Source organism: Scylla paramamosain, chromosome 2, assembly GCF_035594125.1.
Source record: "Scylla paramamosain isolate STU-SP2022 chromosome 2, ASM3559412v1, whole genome shotgun sequence".
Lineage (NCBI taxonomy): Eukaryota > Metazoa > Arthropoda > Malacostraca > Decapoda > Portunidae > Scylla > Scylla paramamosain.
Genome location: NC_087152.1, coordinates 400,001 through 407,500, shown reverse-complemented (window position 1 = coordinate 407,500; position 7,500 = coordinate 400,001). Strand labels below are relative to the sequence as shown.

General features: G+C 41.8%; 1 protein-coding gene and 1 long non-coding RNA gene across 2 annotated transcripts in view; one reads left to right on the top strand and one right to left on the bottom strand.

Moving 5' to 3' along the window:
* LOC135106365 (putative neural-cadherin 2) overlaps window positions 1-7,500 on the bottom strand; it is a 100,090-nt gene that overhangs the window by 40,174 nt on the left and 52,416 nt on the right. The gene's annotated exons all lie outside the window — the stretch shown is intronic.
* On the top strand, window positions 1,957-3,296 carry LOC135107789 (uncharacterized). Its single transcript, XR_010271990.1, has 2 exons — window positions 1,957-2,189; window positions 2,722-3,296. It is a non-coding gene; the product is annotated as an uncharacterized LOC135107789 (long non-coding RNA).

Sequence of the window (7,500 nt, the reverse complement as noted above, 5' to 3'; positions counted from 1 at the left end):
GTGTGTGTAATAATAATAATAATAATAATAATAATAATAATAATAATAATAAACGGTTTATTATTTAGGCAGTTAACAAACTGAAAATGTACATAGGGGGTGGGGAAATACTTAACATTAATCCTAAAGGTAAGTCTAATCTAGAAGGGACTATTGATTGATGGCTCGCACCATGGTGGGAATCGCACTGAGTCTGTACCAGTCCGTGCGCGGCGCCTTTAGGGGCGTTATCTTGTTGTGGTGTCTGGTGATAGGGAACGGGCGAGTCGCGTCAGGCGGCAGCATGTTTCTGAGACGTGGATGATGCAGTAGTCCCCTTCCAAACTTCTCCAGAGCCTCTCGGTGCCTGGTGGATAGTCTGGACAGACTCAGGGTGGTCAGGGCTTCTTCATAGGTGGTGTATGCAGGGCCAAGGATGACCCTGCACGCCCTTTTCTGTGTGTGTGTGTGTGTGTGTGTGTGTGTGTGTGTGTGTGTGCAGTGGTCTAGTCGCCATCACGGTCCTGAACACACGCTGGGATTAATGGGGGATTTAATTACAAGCTGTGTGTGTGTGTGTGTGTGTGTGTGTGTGTGAAGGCAGGACAAGGACACATTACGCTTCAAAAAAATAAATAAACAAATAAATAAGAAAAGAATAAGATGGTTTCTTTACAACCACTGCTCCACGCTGATCTGTATAATATTTTAGCACAGTACTGTATAGCATAGCGTACATACCATCTGTGAGGGTTTACGAAGGCCACATCAATTCAGTAAAAAGTGAAGTAAATCCATAACCAGTGCGTATTGGCCACCCACTCTCTTGCCAAGCTGAGCCTGACAACACCGCTTAAGGTGCCATATCATGTTATTTCTATCAACGTTATTTCTATACCCCGATAACCTAAAGTAATACTGTCTTTATTCACTTTACTTCTAACATTTCTTCATGTTCTAAGCGATTTACAACGCTTGTGATTGTCATATATTATGAGGCACTACGTATATCTTGTATTGCTCCGCGAAGGAACATACCAGGAACTGGTGTTGCCCACTTGACTATACGGAAATGTGATTTCACTGGAATTTTAAGACCTGCAAGGAAACAAGATTTACTATATAACTAGCGGAATTCTTAAAAAATTGTTCTTTTCTTACGTCTGTTTTGTTCTGTATTTCTGCCCTCTAAGAGAGAGAGAAGCAGAGCGAGACGCACACTAACAATGGGGGAAAGCTGGGAATGTATTATTCCACCACCTCGTGGCGGAGAGCCTAACATATTATATTGACCGGCGCACTTTTCCCAGTGACTACCATTGTGAATTGTACAGACTGCGATCTGCTGTACAACTCTTACACTCACCAGCCAGGTATCCTAATTTTCTATCGCAAAACTCACCCATCATCAGAAACCTGGAGCCCATCTCCCCTCTCGGTGAATATTTTGTAGTTATTTTCTTGCGAGTAGTTAGTGTGTGTGTGTGTGTGTGTCAATCACCAACGATCGTCTGCTGGTCAACCAGCCAGCCGTTCCCCTACGGAAAGGGCTCATAGCTCATAGTGACCGATCTTTGGGTAGAATTGAGACCACTGACACACCACACACCGGGATAGCGAGGTCACAACCCTCGGGTTACATCCTGTACCTACTTGCTGCTAGATGAACAGGGGCTACATATTAAGAGGCTTACCCATTTGCCTCGCCTCGCCGCGCCCGTGTGTGTGTGTGTGTGTGTGTGTATATATATATATATATATATATATATATATATATATATATATATATATATATATATATATATATATATATATATATATATATATATATATATATATATTGTGTGTGTGTATGTGTGTGTGTGTGTGTGTGTGTGAATGATCCCCCATTAAAACGCACAACGTGTGAGTGAATGACATAGCTATCCCAATAGCGGCTTCCATCTTCCCTAACTGTTAATTGCTCCTGCAGCCGCAGGAGCCGCTCTGGGCAGCAAGGCAAAGCGAATGGCCCATCAGACCACGCAGTACGCCGCTGACTCACTCGGTTATCATCCATCCGACTTACCGGCCGATACTCAAGTCTTAAATTTATTTCGTGTTTGTGCTGTGATTGTAACTGCGTCTCAGAGAAGGAAAGGAAACAAGAGGAGGAAGCTCTACACAAGAGGACGGTGTCCACCATGAAGTCCTTTATCAATCCTGGATATGTGAGTATTACTTTTGCTGTAATGTACAGTCTTAGTGAATTGCCTACCATTCTTATTGTTATCATTTCTCAACATTCTGAAAGTCAATATTGCTTACCTGGATTAGTAAATCTTTCAGCAAGCACTTAATCTCGAGTAGCACTTCACTGTCTTTGCCAAGGGACTAGGGACAGATCAAACTGAAGGCTAGCCAGCCAGCTCTGGTTCGAAGCAGCGCGGCCGTGTTCTGAGACTCGCCTCGCTTGCTTCGTGCCTGTTGCTTCAGTGCCTGGTTTAGTTAGGAGAGAGTGAAGCAGGGAGGATGCAGCAATGGAACTGGCGAATTAGTGAAGTCTGGCGTGTAACGGTACATTAATTAATGACGGGAATTATTTGCTGGCTGACTTACTAAACCTTATTGATTAAAAGGAAGAATGTAGTGTTTGTTTATTTATGTGTTTATCATTGTTGCTTCTTGCGCTTCTGTTAGTGCACGTACCGTTTCTTTTATCTGTCACTGTTGCTGCAGGTGTCGTTTTTCTCACCTTTACAGTTTGTGGAAGTACCGTTGCCCTTTACTCCGTTGCTGCAGGTACCGTTGAATCGTTACCATCACTGTTGCTGCAAGTACCGCTGTTTTTAACTACCGTTACCGTTGCTTCAAGTGCTCGCCTACACCTCACTACACCGGAGACAGAGCGTCTAATTTAATAAAGTTTAACTGATACGGATGCCTTTCCTGTCGGCGTGGCGGAGTGGCGGTGCAGCAGCGGTGAGTTGGTGGCAAGGGGGACAGGGAGGGATGGCACAGGGCGGGCGGGAAGGACGGAGAAGGGGAGACGAGGATGAGTTGCACTGTCGGTGGGAGTTGAGGCGAGGCTCGGACGTGAACGGAACTTGGGATGAGATTCAAGACAACTAGTAGCCCCGCACTGAGCCAGAGTCAAGTGTCTAGTCATGATTAGCAGTTAGGGAAGTACAGAGGAGCACTCATGCCCTGGTGTGAGAGGTTGTAGCTGAGTGTTCGTGTCTCGCTAGCTCAGGGAATAAGGGAATGTATTCTCAAACGATACTGATTCATATGTTCACTCAATTTCAGCAGGTTTTAGTACAAGTTAATATAGTTTTCATGTGTTCATGAATTTAGTGACAGTTTAAACAGGACTGCTTTATCAATAGAAAAGTTATTTGCATGAACACAACTAACCATCTCAGCGACTCTTAAAAATAGCTGTAATGGATAGGGTTTTTAGGTGCATACTCATGATTGTAGTGAGTTAAAGAAGTCCTTCGCTTTATCAATAGGAAAAATATTTACATGAACACAACTAATCATCTCAACGACCTTTGAAAACCGTTGTTGTTAGAGAACAAAGCGTTACAGAACACAGGTCTGGAGTTATAATGCCTGGCTGAGTGAGGGGCAAGATGAATATCGCGGTGCCTTGTAAAGAACACTGCAGTTTTGTGGCGGAAAAGGGGAGAGCAGCTCAGCACGGCGTTAGAACTGAGCCCCGCCTGCTGCTTATAGCTTACTTTTGTCCAGTGTATTCCTGGCCAAAAAATAAATGGGAAAAAATGGAATATCGTGCGGCCTGTGTGTGTGTGTGTGTGTGTGTGTGTGTGTGTGTGTGTAAACTCGAACGTACTGAAGGCAGAACTGAAATTTTCGTTCACATGCAGTGGGAGTATATGAAAGGAAATGTCATATTTGCACAGTCAAAAAACAGCTAAAGGAAAAAAGTAAGGTTTTAAAGAGGAAATGCGTAGACGCCGCATGGTAGAGATGTAATTGTACCAGTTACACCTCTGCAAAGACCTTCAATTCTGAAAGCTGGTTCATAAAGTATAATACATATACGATAATATACAGGTATATAATGTATGTACAAGCACACGTACATATCTACATATATATATATATATATATATATATATATATATATATATATATATATATATATATATATATATATATATATATATATATATATATATATATTGACATGCACACATACATAACTGTACATACTTATAAATAGATACAGATAGACAAACATATATATATATATATATATATATATATATATATATATATATATATATATATATATATATATATAGATAGATAGATAGATAGATAGATAGATAGATAGATAGATAAATAAATTAAGACTCTTTAGAGACGTAAGCTACTCAGCTTACAACTCTAAAGTCTTAATTTATTTATCTATCTATCTATCTATCTATCTATCTATCTATCTATATATATATATATATATATATATATATATATATATATATATATATATATATATATATATATATATATATATATATATATATATATATATTTCCTTGTTTTCTTTTCTTTTTTTCGTTTATATATGACCCTTAACCAATCTCCTTATCATTAGAAAAATAAATAAGTAACACATATTTATATATATCGTATTCAAGAACTAAAGACTTACAAAGAGAGATTCAGCAACATTTTACTCAAAATGTACACGTTCCTAAGAGTAACAAGCCTTTCCTCTGCTAGTGTAAGCGTGAACACAAGTACTGAGGCGATGTGCTGCACCAATACCGAGGTTCAAGCAAGAGCGGTGGGCGGTGCGTGCAAAAGTGGTTGAATTAGAGCAGTGTATGTTATAATGACCAAGGAGGAATGACAGTGTTGACACGGCATTTCGCTGAGCAGTAATTTGCATCGTTCCCTCCCGGCCCCTTGAATACTGCCCACTGCACACCCTACAGGCCACCACAGCGAGCACACACACTCACACACACACACACACACCTCTCTCTCTCTCTCTCTCTCTCTCTCTCTCTCTCTCTCTCTCTCTCTCTCTCTCTCTCTCTCTCTCTCTCTCTCTCTCTCTCTCTCAGTAATGAAGGCTTCTTTGCATAAGCATTGTCACTCTTAAACACATTATGCTGAAGACCGCGTGCCAATACACACACACACACACACACACACACACACACACACACACACACACACACACATACACACACACACACACACACATACAGTGGAAAAATATTTACGCAATGGCTTGATTTGCTGCCGTTGTTCAGTCGTCACTACTACAATAAACGCATTAATTTCCTGCTTGTGTTTAATCGGTGAGACTTTTATTGATGATACTCAGAGAAGCTTCCTGTTTGGTGACTGATCAGAACTGGTCTGCCTGACTTCTGTTCTCTTAAAGTATATTTCACTGCTTAACCCGCTCATTAATAAAGATGATTCCCAAACTTCATAGAACCCTCTACTGAACATAAGAAGATATGAGCGCAAGGGAAGTTTCAAGAAGCCAGTAAGCCTACACGTGGCAATCCCTCCACGAACATGCCTACTTATTTCCACCTATGATCTCTGTCCATCAGCGTATCTAATCTTCTTTTGAAGTTCCATAATGACTCGTCACTAACAACCTGGTCACATACTCGTAGTCTATTACATTTATCTAACACTTTTTAAAGGGAATAAAGGAAGCTGTTTCTTACCAGTCAGAATAGAAGATATAACTTAAATTTTAGCGTGTTATTAATTTCCTATAACTTAATGAGATCCTCTTATGACTTCTAGAATATTACGAACCTTATGCCGTCCTGATGAAAGGTTTAAAGTACAGCATTTGATTAGGTTAGTTGTCTGGGGTCTTCTTCTCTCTTCCTCCTCTCTCCATTTTATTACTATTATTCTCAGGTGTCACAATACAGGGATCGTCTAACAATTTTGTGGTCTTTAGAGGCAAAGTCGTCAGTGAGGTGCGGGGAACTGTCTTTAGCATGCCAGTGAGGTAATGAATACACGTGTTGAAGTTAAAAGGATCGCACTGAAACACGAGTCAGGTCACAAACTTCAGGAATAATTCTTTTCTACTCTCAACCTTTCCTTCTTGTATTTTTTTTGTTTTGTTTTTCTAGTTATCATTCTCTCTCTCTGTCTCTCTCTCTCTCTCTCTCTCTCTCTCTCTCTCTCTCTCTCTCTCTCTCTCTCTCTCTCTCTCTCTCTCTCTCTCTCTCTCCCTTTTCCTCCGATATCTTGTTTTTAAACCCTTTTTTCGTAGTTTTATTGTCCTTTCCTGTTTACTCCGTTCATTTATCTTCTATTTTTCCTCCCTGTTACTCCCCTTTCCCCTTTTTATTTCATCTAGTTTTCTTCTCTCTCTCTCTCTCTCTCTCTCTCTCTCTCTCTCTCTCTCTCTCTCTCTCTCTCTCTCTCTCTCTCTCTCTCTCTCTCTCTCTCTCTCTCTCTTTTCTTCCTCCTCCTCCTCCTTCTTTTTACCTTCTCTCCTCTTCCTTGCTTTCCTCCTGCATCTCCTTTTCCCCGATTCCCTCTTCCTTCTCTTCCTCTCCTTTCCCTCCCTCTCCCTCTTCCTCTCCCTGTCCCGGCCAGTCTCACGCTCACAAGCTGCAACGTTTGCCACACTATCAGGGCAGCAAGCGAAGCAGAGTGTGAAAATTGCTCTCACTCTAATAATTGCTCTTACATCACGTCTTCTCCTTTCCCTCCCTCTCTCCCTGCCTTCCCTCCCTACCCTCCCTTCCCTCCCCTCCTCTCCTCTCCTCTCCTACCTCAGTTATTTTGTATTTTTTTCTTGTTCTTGTATTTATTTTACTTTATCTTTTTATTCTTACTTTTTTTTTCTCTTCTATTCCATTCCTGTCCAGTCTCGTGTTTTTTTGTTGGTTTATCGTCTACTTTATTTTATCTTTTTTTTTTTTTTTCAGTGAGGGATTTTTTGGGGGGTTGGTTTAATCTATTGGTGTTTTGTGGCGTGGTTAATTTCAGAGAGAGAGAGAGAGAGAGAGAGAGAGAGAGAGAGAGAGAGAGAGAGAGAGAGAGATTTGGGAGGTGTTATAGTTACCTCCTTATCCCCATCCCCCTCTCTCTCTCTCTCTCTCTCTCTCTCTCTCTCTCTCTCTCTCTCTCTCTCTCTCTGCTTCGTTTCCTCCCCTCCTTTCCGGCCTTCTCTCCTCTCTTTCGCCCTCCTCCTCTTCTCCCTCCCAACCTTTCTCCTTCCTCGCCACCCTCCCTCTGTCTCTCCCTTCTCCTTGCACCCCTCTCCCAGCGAAATAAGCGCAACCCGTCGTCCGCTCATTAGGACCATTAGAGGCACTTGCTTCCCTTAACAACTACACACAGAGGGGAGGAGGGCTTGGGGCCAACCCTTACTCGGTCAAACGCTTACTCGGTCCAGTTCTGACTCGGCCCAACCTTTATCCGGCTTCAACCCTAACTTGGTCCAGGGTGAGGGGAAAGAAGCTGGCGAGGGAAGTAATGAGGGGGAAGGGGTGTTTGGATGAGGGAAACAAC